Source organism: Pinus tabuliformis, chromosome J, assembly GCF_031772625.1.
Source record: "Pinus tabuliformis cultivar Carrire ecotype Pingquan chromosome J, CPIR1, whole genome shotgun sequence".
In the NCBI taxonomy this organism is placed as follows: domain Eukaryota; kingdom Viridiplantae; phylum Streptophyta; class Pinopsida; order Pinales; family Pinaceae; genus Pinus; species Pinus tabuliformis.
The window spans coordinates 432,328,338-432,355,058 of NC_142295.1; the positions used below are offsets into that span (position 1 = coordinate 432,328,338).

General features: G+C 41.7%; 1 pseudogene; it reads right to left on the reverse strand.

Moving 5' to 3' along the window:
- Positions 1–21,943: 21,943 nt before the first annotated feature.
- On the reverse strand, positions 21,944–22,606 carry LOC149227660 (caffeoylshikimate esterase-like; annotated as a pseudogene).
- Between the last annotated feature and the right edge of the window lie 4,115 nt (positions 22,607–26,721).

Sequence of the window (26,721 nt, forward strand, 5' to 3'; positions counted from 1 at the left end):
TGCACCAGGAGGCATCCTAAGAATGAATGCCCATTGAACTCCATAGAGGTTTGTTCAGTCTGTGAAGAAAATCATTCTACAGATAAGTGCCCTTCCTTGCCCGGACTTAAAGCTGTATATCAAGGGGCTGAGGGAGTCACTGAATAGCTCTATTACATAAACCAAAGAAGGTCGCATGGACCTAGACCATACCAACAGGGGATGCAAGGGACATCTCAGGCATACTACAACCCCAACCAAGTGCCCTCCATACCTTCTTGGGTCCCCCTGCTCATCCTTCCTAGTCCACACTACCTCCTTGGTCCTTCACATCTCAATACCATGCCCAACCAGCCACCCATTCATTTCAATCCTATGCTCAGCCGCAGCCTCAGTGGAATGCATCTCATCAGGGGTGGAGGCCCAAATACAACTCTCTTCCCGCTCTTATGCCTCCACCACCTGCCCAACCATAGCCGTTACCTTCTGCTCCACCAAGGCAACCCCAAATGCCTGCACAGCAAAATCCGAACCCGAACAACAGACATGCTTAGCAAGTGTATAATGGGGAACCATCATGCCCAACTTATGTTGTGGAGATTCAAGAAATCAACTTGCAGTCTGGGAAAGTTCTCCCAGATAGCCAGCCTCCACCTAGGGAGGTTGAGGAAGTTAAAGTGGAAAGTGAACCTAAAGCAAATCCACCCTTTCTTGAGGGACTATCCGTAATAGTCCAGCCTACCCTAGAAGAGACTGAACTCCTAGGAGAATTGAAACATTTATGTGTAAAGATACCACTTCTTCAAGCCATAAAATATGTGCCTATCTACAATAGGTTGATCAAAGAGAAGTGCTTTAGGCATCCAGGAAGGCACAAGAGAGATGCCCCAACCATCAATGTCATAGGACAACTGTCCGACCTGATGTTGGGCAGGTAATCTGTCCAAAATATCTGGACCCTAGAAGCCCAGTAGTTGATGTCCACATCAATCGCACAATGATCCCGCATACCTTGATTGATCTCAGAGCTTCCATTAATGTGATGACAAAGGACACAATGCTCAAACTCAACCTCCAAGGCTCCTTGAGGAAGACCATGACAGTGCTACAGCTAGCAAACCGCTCCACTGTGACCCCTGAGGGGATTGTGGAAGATGTGATGGTATCCATTGATTCTTGGGAGTACCCTGCTAATTTCTTAGTTCTCCAACCAAAGGCAAAGCTCACTGGGTATCCTCTCATTCTGGGAAGACCCTAGTTGGCTACAGCCGATGCCAACATCAGCTGTCGAGCTGGGAACATCACCATAAAGAACGGGCACATGTCCAAGCAATTAATCATATATCCTCCTGCCCAACCCTTGCTAGAACATGATCTACCTCTCTGGTTGGAGGAAGATGAGGATGGAGTTTATTCTGCACCGCTTTGTGCATTAGAAACCACCATGGGGGGAAACTGCAAGATGAGGATGATATGATCGAAAATTTGATTCAAAATCCACCTCCCAGTGTATCACCATTAGAAGACATAGTAAGAGAAACCCAAAATAACCCCTCAACTAATCTTTGTGTGGCCGATCCTACTTCTCTTTGTGTTAAGAATATAGAGTTCGGCCCAGAAAGAACATTGAAAATCAATCCATCTCTATCTACTTCCCAAGAGAAGGAACTATGCAGCCTACTGAGAAAGCATCTAGATGCCTTCGCCTAGAGTTATAAGGAGATGAAGGGAGTGCACCCTTCAGTATTTACTCATCATATATACATCAAGGAAGATTGCAAACCAGTCAGGCAGCGTCAAAGGAGGATGAATCTAGCACTTAAAGATATTTTTAAGGAAGAACTGTAGAAATTGTTTAATGCAGGATTCATCTATCCCATCTCTGACAATGAATGGGTCTCTCCTTTGGTGCTAGTTCCAAAGAAAAATGGTAAGTGGAGAATCTATGTTGGCTATCGAGAATTGAACAAAGCCACTAAAAATGACCATTTTCCTTTACCTTTCATAGATCAAGTGTTAGACGGTCTATCAGGGAAAAAGTTTTTCTCTTTCCTAGATGGGTTTAGCAGGTACAATCAAATTCAAATCAGCCTGGAAGACCAAGATAAGACCACTTTCACTTGTCCTTGGGGCACCTTTGCATATCGGGTCCTTCCTTTTGGTTTGTGCAACGCTCCAACCACTTTCCAAAGACCGGTATTGAGTATATTTTCTGAATTAGTTCATGATGCAGTAGAGATATACATGGATGAATTTACTCCTTATGGTTCTGACTTTCAGGAAGCTTTATCTAACCTAAGAAAGTTCTAGACAAGTGTATTGAGATGAACGTATCCCTCTGTCCGAAAAAATGTGAATTTTTGATGACTGAAGAGATAGTGTTAGGTCATGCAATATCTCAACAAGGACTGTAGGTGGACCCCAACAAAATTGCCATCATCCAAAGGGTACCACCTCCTCAAAAGGTGATAGATGTCAGAAGTTTCCTAGGCTTAGCTGGGTATTACAGCAGATTCATTAAAGATTTCAGCAAGCTAGCCTCTCCTTTGTTTGGCCTCTTAGGCAAAGATGTTGAGTTCATATGGTCAGAAAATTGTCAAGAAGCCTTAGATACCTTGAAGAGCAAGCTAGTAACTGACCCAATTCTCAGAGGCCCAAACTGGGCCCTGCCATTTCACATTCATACAAATGCCTCGAACAAAGCGATAGGAGTAGCCTTAGGACAAATTGATGAAAAGTTACCTTATGTCATATACTTTATAAGCAAAAACTTGTCAAAGGCAGAGTTAAACTATATAGTGACCGAGAAGGAACTCCTAACTGTCGTGCATTCCTTAAACAAATTCAGACATTATATCATAGGCTATCAAACCTTTGTGCACACTAATCATGTTGTAATTAGATATTTAATGAACAAACTAGATGTAAATGCTCGCATTATTAGATGGTTGCTTTTATTGCAGCAGTTTGATTTGACCATTATTGATAAGCCTGGTAAAGAAAATGTTGTTGCTGACTTTTTGTCTAGAGTAAATTTGCCTGCAGGTGAAGAAGGAATGGTGGATGACCAAATGCCAGACGAACATCTGTTGGCTATCTCAGTACTCTCTCCATGGTTTGCTGATATAGCAAACTATTTCGTTTCAGCACAGTTCCCACCGCACCTGTCCTCAAAAGAGAAGAGCAAGATAGTAAGGAAAAGCACCCCTTTCACCTGGATTGGGGGCAATCTCTCTAAACTTGGCCCAAATCAAATATTGAGAATATGTGTTAGGGAGGAGAAGGTCTTTGACATCCTCCTGACCTGTCACGATGAGCCTTGTGGAGGTCATTTTGCAGCAAAAAGAACTGCCTTCAAGATATTGCAAGCAGGCTAATATTGGCCCACTCTTCATCGGGATGTGAGGAGATATACCAGCCAGTGTGACCGGTGTCAGAGGATGGGGAAACCTACTCCAAAGGATGAGATGCCCATGCAACCTTAGGTGACCTTTGAGCCATTTGAGAAGTGGGGCATGGAATTTGTAGGTCCTATCAGCCCTCCTTCAAAGAAGAAACAATACATCATTGTATACACCGATTTCCTGACAAAGTGGGCAGAGACAAAAGCAATCAAAGCAACGACAGAGGAAAAAGTAGCTGAGTTTTCGAGAGAAAACATATTATACAAGTTCGGGTATCCAAGAGAGTTGGTCACAGATCAAGGCAGTCAGTTCACTTCCAATTTGATTGAAGACCTGCTCACACATCATAAAATCAAGCACAAAACTTCCACCCCTTACCATCCACAAAGGTGGAGGTCACTAACAGAGCATTGGAAGGGATCCTGACCAAGGTAGTGAGCAGCAGCAGAAAAGACTAGGTGGACAGATTAGTTGAGGCCACTTGGGCCTACAACACAACATGGAAGACCACCACAGGGTTCACACCATATGAACTGGTCTATGGGAAGAAGGCTTTGCTGTCAATAGAATTCGAGTTCAAGACACTAAGGATGGCAGCTCAGCTTAACCTAGACCTTAGCCATGCACAAAAGGAGAGATTACTTCAACTCAATGGATTGGATGAATACAGATTGCAAGCCCTTCTCCATACAGAGGTAGTTCAGCTTCAGAGAAAGATATGGCATGACAAAAATATCAAGGAGAAGCAATTCCAAGAGGGAGATTGGGCACTACTCTATGATTCAAGATACAAATATTTCAAAGGCAAGCTAAGGACAAGATGGTTGGGACCCTACACTGTGGAGAAATGTAATGACAATGGTTCAGTTCTGATCAAAACCATTGATGATGAAGCCATCCCCATGCTTGTAAATGGACATCGGTTGAAAGTCTACAAGAAACCCCTCTCCAAGTGAGAGTTTATTGAAGGTCTGAATAAAACAATGATGGTAGTGGAGCATGTCTTAGCTTCCACTTCACCCACTCACTGAAGAAAATAAAAAATAAAAAATAATAAGGACTCAAGTGAAAACCTCCATGAGGCGCTTGAGTCCCATCATTGGGTTGAAAACCTCTTCTGAGGCAGCCTAGTGATGTCAAAAAAAAAAAAAGAAAAAAGAATAAGATCCCTGGGTGAAAACCTCCCTTGGAGGTGCCCAGGGTAGGCAATTAGGGTGAAAACCTCTTTGAGGTGCCCTAGTTGTTTTTCCAACAAAAAAAAAAACAAACAAACAAACAAACAAAAAAGAAAAAAGAGAAAATAAATGAATTTTTGTTGCATTGCAGGTCTGCAGGAGGACTACAGGGAAGAGAAGAAGGTGCCAAGGGGACCTTGACATTCAAACCATCATCCATCTCACCTTCTCCACACCTTCCTCCATCATATTTGGTATTTCTTTCACCCCACTGTACCTCTTTTCCAAAAACTGTGTTTTCTACAGGAGGCTCCTATAGGAATTACAGAGGGCTAGAAATGGATACAAAAGGCAGTTTGAGGGACATGGAAGCTTCATGAAGGACTTATAAACCCTCCTATAATATTCAAACCTCCTTGCCATCATTTCCAAACTTGCATCACACCCCAAGCATCATTTTTCTTCCTGTCCAAGAAAAACACAGAAAAACAGTTTTTCAGTTTTTTTTTTAGAAAAACAAAAAAAAAGGAGGAAAAAGCACCATCAACCTCACCTGAAGCCTACCTACTACCTCTCCATCTTTATCTACACCTTTGGCATCATCCTTAAAGCTCCAAGCACAGAAAGAAGCTGAAGTTTCAAGAGGAGAAGCAGCTACAGGAGCTCCTGTAGGAATTTCTGTAGCAGCTGATCCCATTAAAATCCAGCACCAGCAGCAAGAGAGTGCAAACATGAAGGTTGAGAAGGCACCTAAAGCTCAGATCCAACCAGAGAAGAACCTGCATAAGCACACAGCCACACATCAGCAAGCATACAACATGCATCAAAAGAAATAAAGGCATTGACAGAGAGAGCCACAGCACCTCACAGCAAATACATTCGGATCACAAGTAAGTAACTAAATCGCTCCTCTGTTTGCATTTGTGTAAGTAGAAGTCATGCAAAAGCAAAGAGATGGTTGAGGTTGAACAAGAGAAAGGTGGTCAGTTAACTTGGCCACCTTCATCTAGTTAACTCCACTCATCCGAGATGTCACCCACACATTCGCATAGTCAACTCTAGCAAAAGATGCCAAGGACAGGTAGTGGAGGAAGTGTGAACTCCGATGCAATAATGGGAGATGATTACGAGGAAAAGCCATGATGACAAGGCAGGTGGGGACCAACGGTCCGAATATGGCCAACGTATACCTTGCCAGCTCACCCCTCATCACTAGAAATATCCATAAAGGGTAATAAGTACTCCTCTCCGAGCATTCTCACCACCTTTTCCTTCATTCTCTCCTCGTAACTCAGCTACAGCAGTCTCCTTGTGCCCCCAAAGCCTCATAACCATCGTCCTCCATCGATCTCTCCCATATTCTTGCTCTCGGCGTTTTCTACAGGAACACCTATAGGTTCTATAGAAGCACCTACAGGAATTCTACAGGAGGGGCAGCAGACTTCTACAGGAGGGGCAGTGAGTTGTTTTGAAGGGAGAAAACACGAGTTTTAGCACGATTTTCAGTCTGAAGAGGTAGGGTTCATGCATGCCCCCTATTTAATATCAATATATGCAAGAAGTGGTTTCAATTTGAGGAGGAAATAAAGTCTTTAGGAGAGAAGAAAATACAAAAAAAAAAATCTGCTTATTAAAAAAAAAAACAGACTCCTCTGTTTCTCTGTTTTTCTCAAAATTTGTTGTCTCCATCTCCACATTTGGTTTCCCAAAAGAGTATAAAAAATGACAGGATGGTTTATGAGAAAGGAGCCCACTAACTCCACTAGGCTCCATGCACATCCACAAGTGGTGGACATCTTCACAAGGGCAAATTAGATGAATTTCTTTGAGAAATTCCAAGGGTTTGATTAGGAAATTGCCCAAGAGTTTGCTGTCTCTCTAGTACCCCACACAAGAACTCATGCCACTGTCACCTTTAGAGGTCTTTCCATGGAGATAACCCCTAAATTTATCAGTAGGGTCACCACCCTTCCTCTTGGGTTGCCTTGGAATAAGGATGAGAAACCAATTTTCCGGGCTGCCAAGAAATTTTTTTTCCAAAACAATGAAACCCCTGTAGAGGATAAAAATGGCATTAGAAGGGCTAGCATACCATATCCTTGGGATGAGGTTAGCTATCAAATAATCAAATACATTTCTTGTGAGGAGAGGTACAACATTGTCTATGGTTATCACTTTAGAATCCTCCATAAATTAAGGTATGGCATGGACACTCCAGCACCTTAGAAGTTCAGTATCCCCTACTTCCTCCGGCAGTCCCTCATTGACTCCAGCACTAAGGTTCAAGCAGGAAATTCAGAGTAGCTGAATCACCATGCGTTAATCAAAATCCTAGTGGAGGAAGCCCTCCATACATTTACACTCCCTATAGCATGGGAAGTTTTCTGAAACATGATAGCTGAGGATGACATAAGGGCCTTAACCTATGATGTCATTCCTACTGGCAGTGAGGAGGAAGAGCAGCAAGGGGGAGAAGGTGAAGCCACTGGTGACCTAGAAGAACAAGAAAGGAAGGAGGAAGAAACCGAAATAGAGGAGGAGAGAGTTGAAGAAACAGAGCAAGAAGAGACAAAAAAAGAGACAGAAGGAGGAGAAAAGAGGCAGAAAATGCAGAACAAGGAGAAGAGTCCCTTGAGAATCTGGAAAGGGAAGCAGCAGCTGCCCTCACTGCCCTCAATACACCAATCAAGCCAAAGCAAAAGAGGAAAAGACAAGCCTCCATGTATTTCAGGACTAGGAAGAGCACAAGGATCAAAACAAGCAAACCTCAGCCCTCTTCAAAAGTGCCAATTACAATTGAATATTCACCCTCTACCAAAGGGAAAGAATCCCCTTCCAAGACACCTATAACATATGAAAGGGGGACTCCTAGATCTTCCACATGGAAGGAAAAGGTATTACTACAGGACCCAAAAACAGTCCTACAGGAGGCTCAGGCAGTTCTACAGGAGACACTATCCAAACTACTGGAGACCCAAAAGCTTGAAAAAATGATAGAAGGACAGCCACAGGCAAAGGAGGAAGCAATAGAGCTACAAGAACTTGATCCCCAACCTAGTCTTGCCTCCTATTACAATCTACTTGAAGGAGGAAGGATAATCCCACAAAAATTTGCAATACCACTATTCTTTGAATTGGAGAAAGAAAGAGTAAGAACACATAGGTGGATGCAAATAGCCAAATCCAAAGGAGTTGAGGATGTTGGCCATATGGAAAACAAACTCAGAGAAATGGGCAGAGAGTTGAGTGCTCTCAGAGATAAGGAAGCAATTACAAGAAGCCACCTTGAAACTGAAAATGAATTGTTAAGGAGGCAGCTGCAAGAGAAAGAGACTCAGTTGGCATGCATGGCCAGCTTATCCATGGAGGCATTGCAATGCAGAACACCAGCCAAATCCTATGGCCTCTATCTCAAGGACCAATGGTTACAATTCCAGATAAAGACTTTGGCACAAAGAGGCACAATGCCTTTCCAAGATTACAGGCAGTTTATGGATTTGTGTGACCAAAGCACCTCAGAGGATAAGGCAAAGATGGTAGAATTCTACCTACATAACATGGCCCTCATAGACATGAATGTGTGGGACCCCAATGCCAAGCTAGGGGACCTGCAATTAATGGCCATGGCCTCATGGATGAACCATGAAGAATTGAGGGCAACAGAAATAAAAATATTGATGATAAAGGAGCAGAATGAGCCACTAATGATAAGAGTTGAGCCATCAAATCCTATGGCACTCATCAGCACACACAACCTACTTGCCAATGACCCTCAGATTGCCCCCAGATATCTCACCAATCAGGCACAAGCCATTGCACACTTTGAGGATATGCAAAGGCTACTTGGGGATGACTGTGTGCATGCATGCATGAGGAGATGGAACACCTTACCACACAGTTTGCAAATCATGGAATATCATTCCCCCATGAGGCTGAAGGAGGCATTAAAAAGAGTCTCAATGTACAAGCACTCCATGCAGAGGCTGAAGGTCAACTGGATTGGCCTCAAACTGAGTCCCCCACTGCTGTTAGGCATGCTGGAAGGCAGAAGGGAAGAAGAAGAGGAAGAGCAGTGGAAGGAGATAGACAGGAAGGCAGGATTCTATGGCAAAGAAGAGCAGACCACATCAGAAGCCTGGGATGCTAGGGAGGCCACCAGGGCCATAAAAGATGAGGAGATTGACTAAGTTGCTCAAAGGATGAGCAACACTTTCAGTAGGGGGGTGATGATGAGCCTCATAAATGGGTAATTATATGGGCTCATTTTACCTCCTAACCTAGTCAAATCAACCATTCTCTTAGCTTATTGTATGATTTTCTAATTATATTTATGCTTATAGAGTGAGTTGAGTTAGTTATTGTGCCATGTGGTCTAACATGTATTTAATGCATATTATTGATAGATTTTGAGGTCAAAGTCAAGGATCCAGTGGACAAATGGCAGCAATAACTCGAAGTGGACATAGGAGAGGACTTATAGGAGGGAATCCCCCTCATTTATTACTCCTCACTTCGAATTCCCCTTCATTCAGCTCAGAATAAGCAGCCGAATCATGCACTAGAAGGCGACCGAGCAAGTGGAGGATGACTAATGATTATCTCGAGTTTTGGGAGCCAAGCCTCCCTGATTTTAAGGAAGTTGTTGGTAGTTTCATTTGTATAAGTAGAGGGGCCTAGGGCCTCACTAGGGTCAGATTTTTGTTGGATTTTTGCTTATGTAAACTCTGCTCCAGCTTCGAGCTTATTGGTTTGTGACAGTTTCATGTAATCTTGCTATTGTTTTGATAATAAAGATGGGATCCATTTTGAGTTAGCACTAATTTACCTCAGAGGGATGAAGCTCTTGGGTTAGGGCCCAATCCAAGTATCGAAGCTCCTCTTTACTAGTATTTGTATGTTTTATTTCAGTTTATAGATTAGGTTGTTGTTAGATGTATTTCTTTTATGGTTAAGAATAGGTTGTTTTTGATGATTCAGTAGTTTGCTTCCATTTGTGCTTTCTGTAGCAAGTCAAACAATGATCAAAAAAGATTCAAAAGGCTATCAATAGTGCCTTGGCCTCTCTTCCTCCCTTTGGGACCATGATTTGAGGCAAAGACCCTCTTGCTGCCCCAAAAACACAGATTTTCCTCCTTCATAGGACTTCTAGTGTTTGCAGCTTTTTAGTAGGTTAATAGTCCAATTTTTCTTTGCTTTAGATCTTCTTCATCATGCTCACTTCCTGATTTGCAATATTCTTCTTTCATGCTTTCCTTTCCTACAACATTTCTCAGCATTTCCTTTCATAGATCATAGTTTAGACCATTTTTATGCAAAACTCTATTTTTCCTAAATGCATTCATTTCACTTGTTGCTTGATTTCCTTGGTTGATTGTCTGTTTCTATGCAGCAGATCTCTTCCAGTAGTAGGCCAGCTTATCAGCAATCACACCCTCCATCTAATCCATGCCCTATAGGTCTCCCAAATCTCACCTCAATTCTACCCTAGTTTCCTGCACTTTTCTATAGAACTTCTTCCTCTCTCCTTGAGCAAACCCAATCACATTTTTCTCTCTTGGTGATTCAAGGTAGACCTTAGGTGCCATAACACCTCATTCCAACCTTCATCCACCTTTTTCACCCACTCTCACACCCTCAAAATAGTGAAAACTGCTCTTAGCCTCCTCTTGTAGGCCTCTTGTAGATTCCCTGTTTTCCTCCTGTAGATTTCCTGTGTCCTCCTGTAGATTTTCCTGTAGGCTTTCTTTTGAAGGCCGAGTGTGGTAAAAGCCTCTAGAAGGCCACCAGAGACCACCTAGGACCCATCCACACCATCATACATCCTCTCAATTCCCAAAACCGCCGTTCAACGCCACCTATTCGCTGCCACACTCGCACACAATAAATTACATGCATGTCAAATTCACATGAAAGTACATGAAAATCCAAAAATATGTTTTTTGCCTATTTACTTCCAAAAGTAGCATAGTTAGATGTTGTTTTCTTCCTTGAGTAGGTAATGGCATTCCTTTCATGGTTTTCATAATGCTTTCTGCAAAAGTAGAATTAGTTGGTTAATTAGGGTTTACTAGGTTTGCTTTACATTTCAGTCTTTACCCTTTCTGTAATTAGAATAACATCTGTAGAGTAATATTTCTTTCCTTTCATCACATATAGAGCTTCTTCTGGAATCCTTAGAAGTTGGCTTGAGCTCCTAGTGATCTTCCGCCGGCTGACCAAGTGACAACCTACAGTGAGAACTAGTACTTGTGCATACAGCACCAACGCTTCCAAGTTTGTTACGAACTACCGGGTTGATAAGAGTAAAGTAGGCAGGCCAGGAGTTGCAGCATTATTGTTGCAATACTGGTGCTCACTAGAAGGTTGTCTTGCTTCTATCCTCCAGCGCAATTTTGATCTGATGGTACCCAGAGAACCCATCAGTGAAGGAATATGCTTCGGGAAAGGAACATGTACGCAAGCGCCATTCAACTTCCTGAGATCTATGCATATCCTTATTTCATCCTTCTGCTTCTTTTCCTATACCACCATTGGGCTTACCCAATTAGATTCTTCTACGGGTTGAATGATGCCTACCGCGAGCTTCTTTTCTATCTCTAAGTGGACCTTCTCCTTATACTTCGAATTGAGATGGTAAGGTCTTTGCTTAACTAGTTTCGCATCGGGCTTCAACGTGATCTTCATAACACCCAGGTCTCCTATTATCCATTCTAGATTCGTAAACTTGGTAGGGAACAAATCCTGTTATTTGCGGAGCAATTCAACGACCTTATCCACCATCGCGTCATCCCAGTAATCTCCAATATTTGCGAATTTGGGATCTACCTCTGTACCAATATTTACCTGTTTCGTTTTTTGTGGCGCGGTTATATCAGGATTCTCAATTTACGGTCCCTCATCCTCGCGGTGACCTTCTGTTTTAGGGATGTTAATCTTTCGCAAATCCTCAACTTCTTCTTTAGTGGTCACGTTATAGCATTCCAGCACATGGCTCAACTAACTGGTCCAATCGGGTTGAATCAAGTCCAAAGGATCCTGTGGTATCCTAAAGATCGTTGCTTTAACTTCTTGTAGCACCTCATCAATACAGTCAAACCCATCTTCAAAGTTGAATTTCATTATGAATCCTTCACATAGAATATCCCATTCACTTGTACCATGGCGGAGCTCTGTTTCCAAGTACCAGTTCATCGGGATGACATCCAAGGTGTGATAGAACAAGTGCACCCATTCAAGTTGGGGCTTCGCTCCGTAGGCCTCGGCCCATTTCACCAAGTGTGTGCGTGGATCGTCCTTCCCATCATATTTGTCTTTCATTCGTACCTTCGGCTTCCCAAAGCGTCTTCTCATCATCCTCCTACATTCACGCCAGTCATCAAAGCTACCCTTGTGCGTACCCCACCATCTTGCAGGTGAAGCACGCAGTGCCCAATCCAAAGCCTGGAAGCGTTGCTTCTCTGGTACCTCCCTCTCAAATGCATCCAAAAATATATCTACATCATTCATGCCATCATAAGTGGGCACCTCTGACGACACACAACGTAGCGACCCAGTCATCATGTTACAGCTCAGTGTGGTTACTTCATGTAACCAATTCTGCCAATGCTCTAATTCTTCATTAGAGTCTGAGGTGCAGGAACTCTCACAATCCCATGTAATTCGCCCATCCGTTGTTGGATTCACCCAATCTTGGTCTCACGCTGTTATCTTATAGATACATTCCATATCGTCATTGCTCTAATAATCGCGGACTGGTTTAGTATAGCACAATCCTTCAATGGGATCTAGGGGTACTATTACGCGGAGCAATTTCTTTTCAAATATCATTTTTCGCTTCTTTAGGTTAATTACCTGTTAAGAAACCAGCTCACAAAAAGATAGAAAAGATAGATCAACGCCTTAGAATTCAGCCTCTTCGAGGGGGCAACCTCCTTTACATTACACAAATGAATGATTCTTTTATGATTCAAATGACAAAACCTCCTTTCTATATATAGGATTCTAAGGAGTCACAATATAACCCAGCCGACCTAACAATAATAATATAAAGCCACAAAAATAACAATAGAGGGATTCTATGGGGCACAGTAATAACAATATGGGGACAAATAGGGGCACAACAATATTAATAAGGGCTACAACTACAATAGTAATGGGGTAATCACTAGTATTATAGGGACCTAACATGCCCCTCTCCTTCAAAAAAGTGTTGTCCTCAACGCTTGAGTAGTTCTGGATGCTTCTATATAAAATTCTCATCCTCCCATGTGGAATCTTCGTCAGATAAGTTCTTCCACTTGATGAGATACTCCAAAATTGATTGATTTCATAGCTGTCAAGTTCTTGTTTCTGTGACTGCTTCTAGTCCCAATATAATTTTTCCTTCCTCGTCAAGTTCTGGCAATATTGTTTGAACTGGGAGCTTGTTGCCTATAACCTTCTTTAAACATGAAACATGGAAAATTGGGTGCACTCGAGAAGCTGCAGGAAGCTCCAATTTGTATGCCAGAGTACCAATCTTTTGCAACACCTTGTACGGACCATAATACTTTGGTGATAATTTATTATCTCTCTTAGCTTGTTTGAGGGACATTTGTTTATATGGTTGTAGTCATAGGAATACCCAATCACCTACCTCAAAACTTCTTTCACTGCGATGTTGATCTGCCTGTTGTTTCATTCTATTTTGTGCCAACACGAGGTTATCATTTAAGAGTTGGACGACTTGTTGTTGATGTTCGATGTGATGTTCCACTGCTTGAACCTTAGAATTTTCTTGTAAATATGATGTGATGGATGGTGGCTGATATCCATAAAGTGCCATAAATGGGGTCATTTTTGTTGTTGTATGGAAGGAACTGTTATACCACCATTCGGCCAGAGGCAACCATTTGACCCATTGTGTATGTTTATTAGATACAAAGCAACGAAGATATCCTTCCAAACATTTGTTTACTATCTCAGTTTTCCCATCAGATTGACGATGATAATATGAGCTATGAGCTAACTGAGTACCAAGACAAGAAAATAATTTTGTCCAAAAATTTCCAGTGAAAATGGGATCTCTGTCACTTACAATAATCTTTGGGTTTCCATGTAGCTTTGAATTGTTTCCATAAATGTAGTAGAAATTGTACTGGCTTTAAATGGATGTGATAATGCACAAAAGTGTGCATACTTGGTAAGTTTGTCAACTACCACCATGATGACACTCTTTCCCTCAGACTTGGGTAAACCTATGATAAAATCCATGGAAACCTCCTCCCAACGTTGGCTTGGAATGGATAAAGGTTGTAATAGACCCGGGGTCTTAATTGTTTCAACTTTATTTTGCTGGCAAACCAAACATTCTGCCGCAAACTTTTGAATATCCGATTTAAGGCCATCCCAAAAAAATTCCTTCTTAACCCTGTGGTAAGTTTTTAAAATCCTGAGTGCCCTCCTAAGGGAGAAGTGTGCAATTCCATAAGAATCTTTTGTTTGAGTTGGGAATTCTTACAGAGGTATAAGCGATCTTTGTACCATAACGAATCATTTTGCCAGCTAAATGTATCAGATGTACTGGAATCTTGTTGTAACTTTCGAATAAGTTCCCACACTTCTTCATCATTCTTCCATTCCTCCCTTGCTTCGTTTATCCAATCTGGTTGCATAATAGAAATGGCGCACAACAATGCTTCCACATCCTCATCCTTTCTTGAGAGTGCATCTGCCACCACATTTTGCTTTCCTTTTTTGTAGATGATTTCAAAGTCATAACCCAACATTTTTGTGACCCACTTTTGTTTCTCTTTAGAGGATAATCTTTGTTCTAAAAAGTATTTAAGGCTATCATGATCCGTTTTTACCTTGAAGTGTATTCCCATTAGGTAGGGTCGCCATTTCTTAAGCGCATGTAGTATTGCCAACATTTCCTTCTCATAAATAGCTTTGTGTAAAAACTTTCCCTTGATTGGACGACTTTCAAAAGCAATGGGTCTTTCATCTTGCCTTAAAACAGCACCAATTCCATTTCCTGAAGCATCACATTTCACAATAAAGGTTTTTGTGAAGTTTGGTGTAGCTAAGACTGGTGCTTGGCACATTGCATCTTTAAGATGTTCGAAGGCCTTTGTTGCTTTTGGAGTCCATGAAAATGCATCTTTCTTCAATAATGTTGTTAGAGGTGCTACTATTCTCCCATAATTCTTAACAAACTTGCGACAATACCCTGTCAACTTGAGAAATCCTCGCAGATGCTTTATGGATGTGGGGATTTTCCATTCCTTAATGGCTTTAATTTTGCTATAGTCTACCTTAACTCCTTCATGAGATACAATATGACCCAGATATTCCACCTCTTGTACTCCAAAGAAACATTCGGATCTTTTTGCATATAATTGTTTCTCCTCCAATAGTTGTAGCACCCTGTCAACATGTTCAACATGATCCTTCCAAGACTTGCTGTAGATTAGTATATCATCAAAAACTACTAACACAAATTTTCTAAGGAAGGATTTGAAAATGGAATTCATCAAACCTTGAAATGTAGAAGGTGCATTGGTAAGGCCAAAAGGCATGACCAAAAATTCATAATGACCCTCATGAGTTCTAAATGTTGTTTTTGGAATGTCTTCAGTCTTCATTCTTATTTGATGATATCCTGAACGAAGATCCAACTTGGTGAAGTAAAATGATCCATGCAATTCATCCAATAATTCATCAATGACAGGAATGGGAAACTTATCTTTAATAGTGAGCTTGTTGAGCTCCCTATAATCCGGAGACATGTGCCACGATCCATCCTTCTTGTGCACCAATATTACTGGAGCAGAGAAAGAACTTTGACTAGGTTGAATTATACCAACCTCTAGCATTTATGCAACCATACGTTCAATTTCACTCTTTTGGGCATAGGGATATCTATACGGCCTGATGTTTGGAGGAACACTTCCTGGAATCAGATGAATAGCATGATCATGATCACGCATAGGTGGGAGACCTTTGGGAGTCTCGAATACCTTGGAATGATTTTCCAAGACTTTTTGGAGATCTGGAGAAATAGATGATTCCGATGTGGAAACATCTAGCGAACATAATTGTGCAATTGCAGCTCTTTGTTCTTTTTTTAGAAGCTTGGTCATACCATTAGAGCTGATTATCTTTCCCGGTTTCCCTGCAATACCCCTTAATTCAACTTCCTTTCCTTCCACAGAAAATTTCATGAAAATTTCTTGAAAATTAAAAGCTATTGTACCCAAGGATTGTAGCCATTGGACTCCTAGTACAACATCAGCACCTCCCATTGGAATGGAAAGCATTGGGCTAGTCAATACATATTCTCCCATGGATAGCTTGATATTATGGCACTTTCCAGAGCAATTTATTGTTCCTCCATTTGCAACTATCACTTGACACTCTGGTGTTGGATATAGGAAGCAATTCAATTCTTTTGCTACCTTACAATGAATAAAATTGTGGGTACTTCCTGAATCAATCAACACTATTACCTTTTTCTTCTTGATTTGTCCTTCTATCTTGATGGTTGGAGGAGTGGTAATTCCAGCCAATGCATTACAAGATATGGTCGGATTCATTTCTTCTTTATCTAGGCTTTGTTCCTGGAGTATATCCTCTTCTTTTTACCTTTCTTGCTCCTTTTCTTCTTCCTCTTCACAATCTATGTAGAATAATTTCTTCTCAGCACACTTATGACCTTTAGTGTATTTTCTATCACAACTGTAGCAAAGCCCTTTTTTTCTTTTTTCTTCCAAATGTTGTGGTGTCAACCTTATATGTTGTGGAAGACTAGGGGCAACACTTCCATCTTTATAGTTGTGAGTGGTATGCTTCCTGGTTGCCATAATTTTACTTTCCATTTTTCTTGCTAACCTGAATGCCTTCTCTAATGAATCAAGTTCCCAAAGGCGTACATCATGTTGGATATTATCCTTTAAATTCCCGATGAACGCATCAATCCTATGCTCCTCTAGAACATTTTTTACCCTTATGTTCAATTTTTGCAACTCCTCAATGTGCTCCATCATTGAACCCTTTTGTTTGAGACTTATCAATTGGCTAAAAAAAGTGTTGCTTTTTGTATCCTCATAATGTGTTGTCAATTCTTTCGTAAAAATTGCCCAAGTGATAATTTGTTTACGAGAGCAAAGCCATTGATACCATACAAACTGATTTGTTTCCAAATATAAAGTTGCAATACGTACCTTTTGTGTGTTTTGCACATTATTTAGATCGAAAAATTGCTCCATCTGTAATATCCATGCTGCGAGATCCTTGCCATCAAACTTCATCATATCAATTTTTGGAATATGGTGGGTCTTCGATCCAACATTAGAGTCTATGAAATCATGATTAACATATCTTTTGTTCGCATCATGAGTTTCCTTTACTACCCTTTCACCATTAGTAAGTATTTCTTGTAGAAAATTTGTCAAATCTGTCTTCAAATCTGCCATGCCTGTCGTCAAATTTGTCTTCAAATCTATCTTCAAATCGTCCATCTTAGCTTCCACACCATTCATCTTAGCTTCCATGCCCTTTATCTTAGATTCCACGCCATTTATCTTAGCTTCTATTAGCTTTTGTGAGAGTGACATTTGTTGCACTTGGTCTTGTAATTTTGATATGTCATGTAGCATTTCTTCCTCTTCTTCATGAGTCATGCTAGAGCTTTCAGGTTGCTTACTAGGTGTTTGCATTTTCTTTCCTTGGGGCATCCGTTACCAATAATAGTGCTCTACTATGCCCTTTGAATTCTGTCAAAATAATTTTTCAAACCAAGCTTAAGCAAAAATTTAAAAAAATCTACACACCTTTTTTCACTTTGTAAGAGCTTGATATTGCCTCTGATGTATCTCTGTAATTTCAGATCATCCAGTTCTGAAATTGCAATCTGTAGTAGCCCTCTGTGTCCTCTTTCCAATGCCACCAGTCTGATCCAAATTGGATTCTCCAAGGAAGAGTTATGCCAAATCTCCCACAAAGACCTGATTATATACTAGTTCAGTAGAGCGAACTTGTACGACGTGCCACGTGTCCCTGTTTCGACCTTTGGCTCTGAAAAATATATACAAGAAACTATAGTCTGTCCTCTTTTTGTACCTTCTTACTAAATTTCAATCTGATGCACAGAGAGAAAGTTATGACGATTTTCCCCAGGTCACCTGTTTGGAATGTAATTCAGGAGTCTGCAAAAAAACCAACTTCCTCAGATCATATCTCCGTAAATATAGCGCAAAAAGCTATGAAATTTGGACCCAAGGTTTAGTGTGATTTTGTCTCAAATGGGTTTTTTTTTCCACTTCTGAAACGTCGAAGAAAAAAAGTTATAGTGAAAATTCCATGATGACCTATTTGGAGTAACGAAACCCTAGAATCCAAACCTCTGATACCAAATGTTATGAAACCAGCTCACAAAAAGATAGAAAAGATAGATCAACGCCTTAGAATTCAGCCTCTTCGAGGGGGCAACCTCCTTTACATTACACAAATGAATGATTCTTTTATGATTCAAATGACAAAACCTCCTTTCTATATATAGGAGTCTAAGGAGTCACAATATAATCCAGCCAACCTAACAATAATAATATAAAGCCACAAAAATAACATTAGAGGGATTCTATGGGGCACAGTAATAACAATATGGGGAAAAATAGGGGCATAACAATATTAATAAGGGCTACAACTACAATAGTAATGGGGTAATCACTAGTATTATAGGGACCTAACATTACCTCGTTCATATCAGTGGCCCAATCAATGCCAAGGAGCGCAGGGTAGGGGTTGTTGTCATCCACAATTTCTATTACTTCAAAGTTAGCCAATGCACTCGCGCCTTCAATATCTACAATCACCCCTTGCAGCCACCCCATGGGGATGAACTTTTACTGATTTGCCATCCTTAACTAAATTGGAGACCACTGCAGTGTGGGTCTTCCCATCCATTCCCAAATCTACTTCGGTAGGAAATTCGCGTCTGACCCCAGATCCAAAATAACTTGATCCATTTCATATTCTCCTATATGCGTGGTCAGCCTCATCTCTCATCATGTCCTTGTTTTAAGCTTAACAATCTTTCATACCACACACAGTTCATCCGGAGTGTTTCTGGCGCATCTATTTATAAGCTCCTGTAACCCCTTCACAGCCTTACTATCGTGCAACAACTTCATGCAGGTCTCTAGAAAGGTCGTAAGCATAGAAGGGTCCATTTCCTGATCAGGTTTATCCTTGCTCCCTGAGGTGGAGGCCTCAACGAAGCTCTTCTTTGCTTCCATGAACGTTTCACGTCCGCGCTCCAAATCAAATTTAGCCTCCTTTGCCAGAGCTTTGCGAACCCATGCGCTATCTTTAGGATGTTTCCCCTTATCATCCCCTGTTGTAATTCCACTTCGGAGCACTATATTCACATTCGGATCCTCTTCACAAGGCTCAAACCTCATCATCTGCAGGTTCTGAGTCGGTTGAGGTGGTAGCGCCCCTTTGTCGCGTATCCTCGCTATCAGCGTAGGACAGTCCTCCGTTTCATGATCAAATAGAGTGCAATATTTGCATGACGGATGTGTTGGGTTAGTGCAGTCACGGGTGTAGTGTCCTGGTCCTTTGCAATTATAGCAGATTAGCTATCCCTGACCTCTGCCAGGTCCTCCTCTGCCTCGCCCTCTTTCGTGCCCCTGAAAGCTTGTTCCCACCATCCCTACGCTCTGGTCAAGGGGCCGCATTTCTGCCTGAACCCTATAGGCGGGTGTTCTGTCCATCATCAATTCATAACTTCTATAGTTGCACTCATCATGCCCTACCGACATGCAGAAGTTGCAGAACAGTCGTTGTGGTTTTTGTACAAACTTTTGTAGCAAATGACAGTTATCTGTCATATGTTTTCCTTCTACCTGACATATAGCACACCACAACGCAGGCCCTGCGCTTGGTCTTGCTTGAGCTTTTGGCCTCAAAGGCATCGATCCTCCCCCTGCAATATAGTTCGCGAAGATCGGGCAATGGTCTTTGTACTGCCCCTGACCTTTACATTTCAGGAACCATACCTCTTCGTGCACCTTCAGCCAAACTGTTCTATCCTGCTTCAAAATTTTCCTATCAGGGCAAAGATTTTGCAAGAACGCATGGATCTATTGAACCCCATATTTGGATCCTACATCGGTGTTTCATGCAGTCTCATTGCAATCTCCAAGGCCTCTACCTAAGTTGTTATCTTTTGTTGTGACAGTGCAACCCTTAGGTGTGGCAGGAGCGAAGCCACGAACCATTCGCGGTGTTGTCCATTTGTTAAGTTCATATTAACTTTGCGGATTTTACACTTCAATCTCTGATCTAATTCCCAAGGTGTCTCACCTAGTTTCATCGCGATTTCCTTGAACCCCACAATTGACTGTGCCTCAGATTTAGGCCTACTGAATTCTTCATTCGGCGATGTCTGGATGTCTGCCATTCTAGCATTTGGGTTATCATTAGATTATTTAATGTACCAGGTTAGCGCGCAATCCTGCAGAGCACTAACCAGTGTTTCCTTCTTCATGTGATCATCTGTAACACCCTGAGCTTCCCACACAACTTTCACAATGAACCAAAACTGGTCCGGGTCCTCATTTCCCAAGCCTTTGAACAAAGGCAACTTCACTGAATTTTCCATGCTGAACTATGGTGTAGGTGGAGGTGGTATGGGTAAAGTCGCAAGTGATGGTGGTGAAGTTGGAGGTGGTGTGGGTGGAAGTGGCATTTGCAGGAATCCTTGTCTTATTAACTAAATTGCACTTCGCAGAGAATCCTACGCTACTCCCTCTTCGTCACCTAGTGGAGGTGAAATTAATGGACTATATTCAGGACCCTTTCTCCCTTCATTCCTGTAAGGCTTTCCGCTTTGCGTAGCTCTGAACATCAAGGTAGTTGCATAACCCTTTTTTCGCACAGTAACATCTTAATCCAAGTATTCAAAGACCTCAAGTACTTAACTCATGGACCTTTGAAAAAGTGTCACTCCACCTCGCTGTAGCTAATTGAGGTATCGACCGCGAATTCAGTCACAAATCCTCCTATGATGTGATCGAGCCAATGATCGACAGCGCGGGCGATCTTATCCTCAAAGGCTTCCAATCTCTGTACTAACTCCGGGGTCCAAACAATAGGACCGTCAAGTCTCCACCTTCCTTGGCTATCTTCTAGCTTCGCGATCCACTCGTATAGCTCAACTGGAAAGGAACAGAAAAAGATCTCGTGGATCTCTATATACAGGTACCTGTCTAGCCACTGTTCCTTTGTTAGCCGCGGATTTTTGTCCTCCTGCACCATGAATTTGTGGATCTTCCTATCCAACTAGTCTCTGATCTCTTTCTTAGTTGGATTCCAGTGATACGACATCACACATCTCTTATGCAGATTCTGGTCTCGGCAACGGAACCATTTGTTGGATGTATGGGGCCTGGCCCAGGTTCAGCGTTAGTTAGCCAAACAAATCCCTATACTACTGGCCCTTTCGGCATCAGCCTGCGGAGTGCAGACTGAAGTCTCACCCGAAGCAATATGGGGGATGCTGAAACCAAGTTTCCGCACCCTGATATGGTCGTGATGTCGGTTTGTACCCTCTGTTCTTGCTTCCACGTAGGTCGCTAAGTTCTAGGCTATGTTAGTCTAGCCCTTTATTTCACTCTTCAGTACCTCTGCGAAGGAGTACGATTGGCCTTCGTGCAACCCTATCATGTAGTTCAGGTGCTTTCGCGCTGCTATGACAGTGTATTGTACAAGTTCCCAAGTTATCTTTAAGTGTTTTATTTATCTTACTAAACAATCACAGTTAGCACCGCGTAAACAGATATTCTTACTTGCGTTCAATTAACCAATGTAATTACATACATTTGCGCATCACATAAGCATTGTAAATGAAATCCATACACAATATGACAAGATGCATTAATAGGAAACAAAGACACAGAATTTGTAGAATGCTTCTCTTTATTGATATCTTCAGATGATTACAAACCCTATCCACCCTGCACACACAGCTGCAACGGTCTGTGCACTCAGTTGCGGACTTCCACCCTAGGTCTCTGCACACTCAGCTGCAGAGCCTCTACCTATGCTATGACCCAAAACTTAGACTTCTCTAAAAAATTCCTCCTTATCGCTTAAGACTTCTTACTTTTCAAGCTGCTTAGAGCTTACTTACTTAGCTCTTTTTATACAATCCCATGGTCCGCAAACCATGGGTATATCTTTACAACCGACTTTACACTTTACAAAATAAGGGCGGACAACCCTTTATGACTCATGACACCTTCGCGCTTCGCGACCACAATATGCTGATACTTTACAACTTTATTACAAAATTTGACCCAAAACATGGGCTTTAAGCCCCAAAACTGTCCTTGGGGGATTCTATTCCCAACAATGCCACATGCCTAGATAGATTTTGATTGTCTTGTCAAAACTAGCTGCCCCATTGTACAACGTCTCGCTCACCGAAGGGTCTGTCACGCTTTCCTCCTCTCCATGCAACACCAAGAACAACACTGCCACCTCCTGAAGTCGATCCTCCAAGTCCATGCTTATTGTAAGCATTTCTAGAGTTGTTTTTAATCGGGGCTTATCTTGATATATTAGCTCATTGGATAGAACTTTTTCTCTTTTGATGGGATCCTGGAAGGCTGAATCTATGACGTCCTTGGTGAGGACTATCTTCCATGTGGGGACAAATACTACTAATTTTGTTAGAAACTTGACCACCATAGGATGTGGCTTTATCTTCTCTGATATCTTGCACTTGGTATCTATGAGAACAACTCCATTCCAAAATGTAGGTTCCTTTATGTGCAACAGAAGCGTAACTACACTGCCCATGGATTCTCCATAGAGAAATTTGGGCATTACTTCATACTCTTCGCGAATGCAGATTCTCTTAAAGAAATTGTTACAGTCATTAACAATATTGTTGAATCTCTTAATATAACATATGGGGCCTTTTGATTTTCCATGGCCCTCCTAATCAATTTTGAACATGCCATATCTAGAATGGGCAAGCCTTATTCCACATTCTCTCATGAAAACACTAATCAGGCTCATGGATTCTTAAATAACGACAACTAGTCGGGCTTCAAGCCATCTCGGGCCACAAATAGAGCTACGAGGTAAATAGAACCCGACCTCAACCTATCGTTTTGGACCGACGACTAGTCTGAAGGTGCTGAAGGTAAAAAGCGCAGAGAAAAAATTGTAATGTTTGACCTCGACTCCGGTGGGCTAGCAGTCGGAGGTTGGGTCTCAGTGCCAAGTTGCAGTAGAAGTGTGGTGATAAGTTCTAACTCCAGACCTATTTGGACATCAAGTTGAAAAATTTTGCAAGGAAAATAAAAGGGGACTTAACAGGTCGTAAAAGTAATAGTAATAATATTAATTTAGTTTTAATTAATACTAATTAATTTCAATAACTGATATATTTAAATTAATGAATATAATATAATTAAAGTTCATATTAATTTAATTTAATAATAATTATTAGTGATTAAATGAATTAATTAATTAATAGTGATTAAATGAATTAATTAATTAATAGCGATTAATAAATTAATTGAATAATTAATAGTGATTAAAAGAAAGTAATAGTAATTAATTTTATTTTTTTTGTCAAGTAAGAGTGGAGCCTTCAATTAACCGATAAAAATATTACATATGGTACACATCTTTACAAGTGTAAAGACCAGCAAAAGACAGACCCATTGATGGTTAACAGACAACAGGGTCAACAAAACCCAAAATCATATATCGCATCACGGAGTTACAAAGACTCAAAAGCATATGCACATAGGATTCCTGACTTGCGATATGCGATTTCCCTTTTCCACCATTGATCTCATCCGCCAGATCAACGGTTGTCTCAAAATCGCATCGCACCATCATGTGATTTCATCGCTCTCACATGCGATATGCGATAACATCCGAACTTCAAATAAATTGAAACCGCGCCTATAATCTTCTCGGGTCCGCTCGCCCAAGCCTTATCGCTCAATCTCCACCATCGATCTTACCTTCAATCCGATGGTTAATACTTCCTCCGATCAACAGAGCTGCTCGGTGATCCAGCGCCGTAGATCAAAACCCATTTGATCCGATGGTCCACAATGACATTGCATCAAACCACTTACACGACATTTAACATCCTTACGGAGCCGATAAGGATTATACAACCTTAATCTATAAATGTTCGGGTCCGCCCTTGAGGTTAAAGTTCGATCTCTTTACGGCCCGATATCCGTTGGATGACGAAGGCCATTAAATCCTACGGTCTGTGGCCCTTCATCTAGCATATGGATTAACTAGCTCTCGACCCCCGTAGTTGACTATGACGTAAGCATTGACTGTGGGATCGACGATTAGGATTTACTGCAGCATTTCAACCAGGCTCAAGGACTTCTGCTCTCTCCTACTCCCGCTAGTCTATTGATCACCATCGATCCACCATGTCGATCTGACGGTCCAGATCGATTCTCGCCTTTCACCTTCCGCCAGTACTTAGATTGAATCTCCGTTGTTCATTTCTTAGCTCCATCTTATGCGACTTAATCCTGGCCACCCATCACAAACAAATCTTGTCCGTTGATCTTCTAGATCCAATGGTTATTGTGCATCAACACTTCACTTCTTTGCTCTTCTCTTCATTTGAGTTTTTACGGTTAGGATTTACTGCGGCACTTCAACCATGCTCAAGGACTTCCACTAGTCTTCCTCCTGCTCATTATTCATGGTCTGGAAGTGCACCATATCTTTCGCAGCCTGTCGTTGACAATCATCACGCAGTTTACCAAAGGGTATAGAATCCCAATCGTACCGAATATATATTTCTTTACATAGCACTCTTTCATTCGCCAGACAATCAACTAACATATTGGCTTTTCTTCACACATGAACAAAGCTGACAGTTCTCAGGGTTCGCAAGTGGGAATGAATCCACTGAAAGACTTGCGATAGCATCCAATGTTTCGACACTTTTCTAGGTGTCGTTCCATTACACATTTTCTTGGCCGCATTAATGACCAATTCAAAGTCAGCTTCAATGATGGCATTGTGTAAATTTGACTTGATCAGGATTTCCAGGCACTGCTCTAAGGCCGTGAGCTCCACCATGTTATTATTGGCAGTCCCCAAATGACTGTGAAAGATATCCTTTATTCACCCCTACTCATCTCTTATGACACCACCAAATCCAACCATCCCTGGGTTTCCCTTATAAGCCCCATCTATATTGATTTTCATAAAACCATGAGGAGGAGGCTGCCAAATATCTTTACAAGCAGTTGTTTTTCTCACACCCTTGTCAGTGCCTTGGGGAACCACAGAATGGAGACCCAACTGCAGTAGTATGATAACATCCTAGGGCGATGGAGGGTCCTCAGGAATTTTCCACATAAGGGCTCCTATGATATCTTTGAGCTATCATGAAATTTGGACAATGATGTTCTGGGTCGAGCCTGTTTTGTTCTTGAAAATCCTGCCATTGCGTTCTTTCCAAACATCCCAGATAATAAAGCCTGGAACCAGAGTCCAAGCCTTGTTAATGATTTCATTACCTGAGAAGTCTTTCCTCCAATTCTTCAAAGTGTTGGTGATGTTGAGTCTGTCCCTGTCAGTTTGCTTGAAGACTGAGGCCGCCCAATCCCACAAGGTTGAGGTGAAGGGGCAGAGGTTTAGTAAATTTTCCATCGTCTCCTCCTGTAAGCCACATAGATGGCATTTGGATGGGCCAACAAATCCCCTTTTCAGAAGATTCTCCCATGTGAGAATTTTCTTTTGGTGAACCAACCACATAAACAACTTAATTTTCATCCATTGCAAGTTCTGCCAAAGGGCATTCCAAACCTGATCAGGGTTAGGATAATCAAAACCTAGGGCCATGCATTTAGCTTCTTTAAGGTTAAAGGTTCCTTCGATGTTTCGACCCCATCTCAGTTGGTCAGACGAGGATGACACCAAAATATTCCTCTGCTCTAGGTCAAGAGCAAGGGAATCTGCCTCGACCTTCAAAGGACTCTCTTCACTATAATCAAGATCCTTCCACATTCTCCACTTACCATTGTCCCTTACCTGATCCTAGAAGTCACTTACCATAAGTAAACCTTTGTTTTCAGTGTCATTTTTTAGAGCAGTTAGTGCTTCTCTAAACAAATTTGGTTCCTGCTGCCAGTGATCCTCCCAAAACCGTGCAAGGTTCCCAGCTCAGATCTCCCAGAAACTATGCTGCTGGATAATGGATCTATTCTCCCAAGTAAGGTTCCAAAAGTGGGAGCCCTTGATGAGCCTTGACATTTGGATATGATCCCTCTCCTGCCAATTATTTACATATTTCTGTTTCCAAAGCTTAGCCCAAGGGGTTGCCGATTCCTTGAGCCACCTCCTCTAAAGTTTGGCTCCCGAAACTCTGCTAAGGTTTTCAAGGTCATGAAGCCCCAAACCACAATGGGCCTTAGGTTTGCAGAGCTTGTCCCAAGCAACCAAAACCCACTTCTTTTTCTCTTCCCCTTTGCCCCAAAGAAAATCTCGTTGAATACTCCAAATTTGTTGCATAACTCCTTTGGGAGCAAGAAGAGCTGAAAACATGAAAATGGGTATAGCCTGTAGGATAGCCTTTGTAAGCACAAGACGCCCCACCAAATCCAAAGACCTGCAAGTTAATTTCCTCACTTTGTCCTGAAGTTTATTAATTACTAGCTCCCACACTCCCTTGCTCAGAGGTTTGTCAGTAAGAGGCATTCCAAGGTACTTGGAAGGTAACTGATCCCTTTGAAACCCGAGAATTCTAGTGAGGTTCCTCTAAATAGCAAAGTCAGTGTTGAAAAAAACACCTTTGATTTGTCAAGGCTTACCTCTGTACCAATGGCCAAATGAAAGTCATTCAGGATTTGTTTGAAAGCTCTAGCTTCCCTGGTCGTAGGAATGCCCTGCAGCATTGTGTCATCAACAAATTGTTGATGAGTAGAAGCAGCACCATCCGGGGTAAGTTTTAAACCCTGGATTCTTCCTTTAGCATTTTCCATTTTGATTGTTCTGCCTAGCCCTTCCATTATGAGAACAAAGAGCAAGGGGGAGAGCGGATCCCCTTGTCTGAGACCCCTAGAAGGCATAAAGGTTCTAAAGGGAGAGCCGTTAAGCAAAATTGAGAAGCC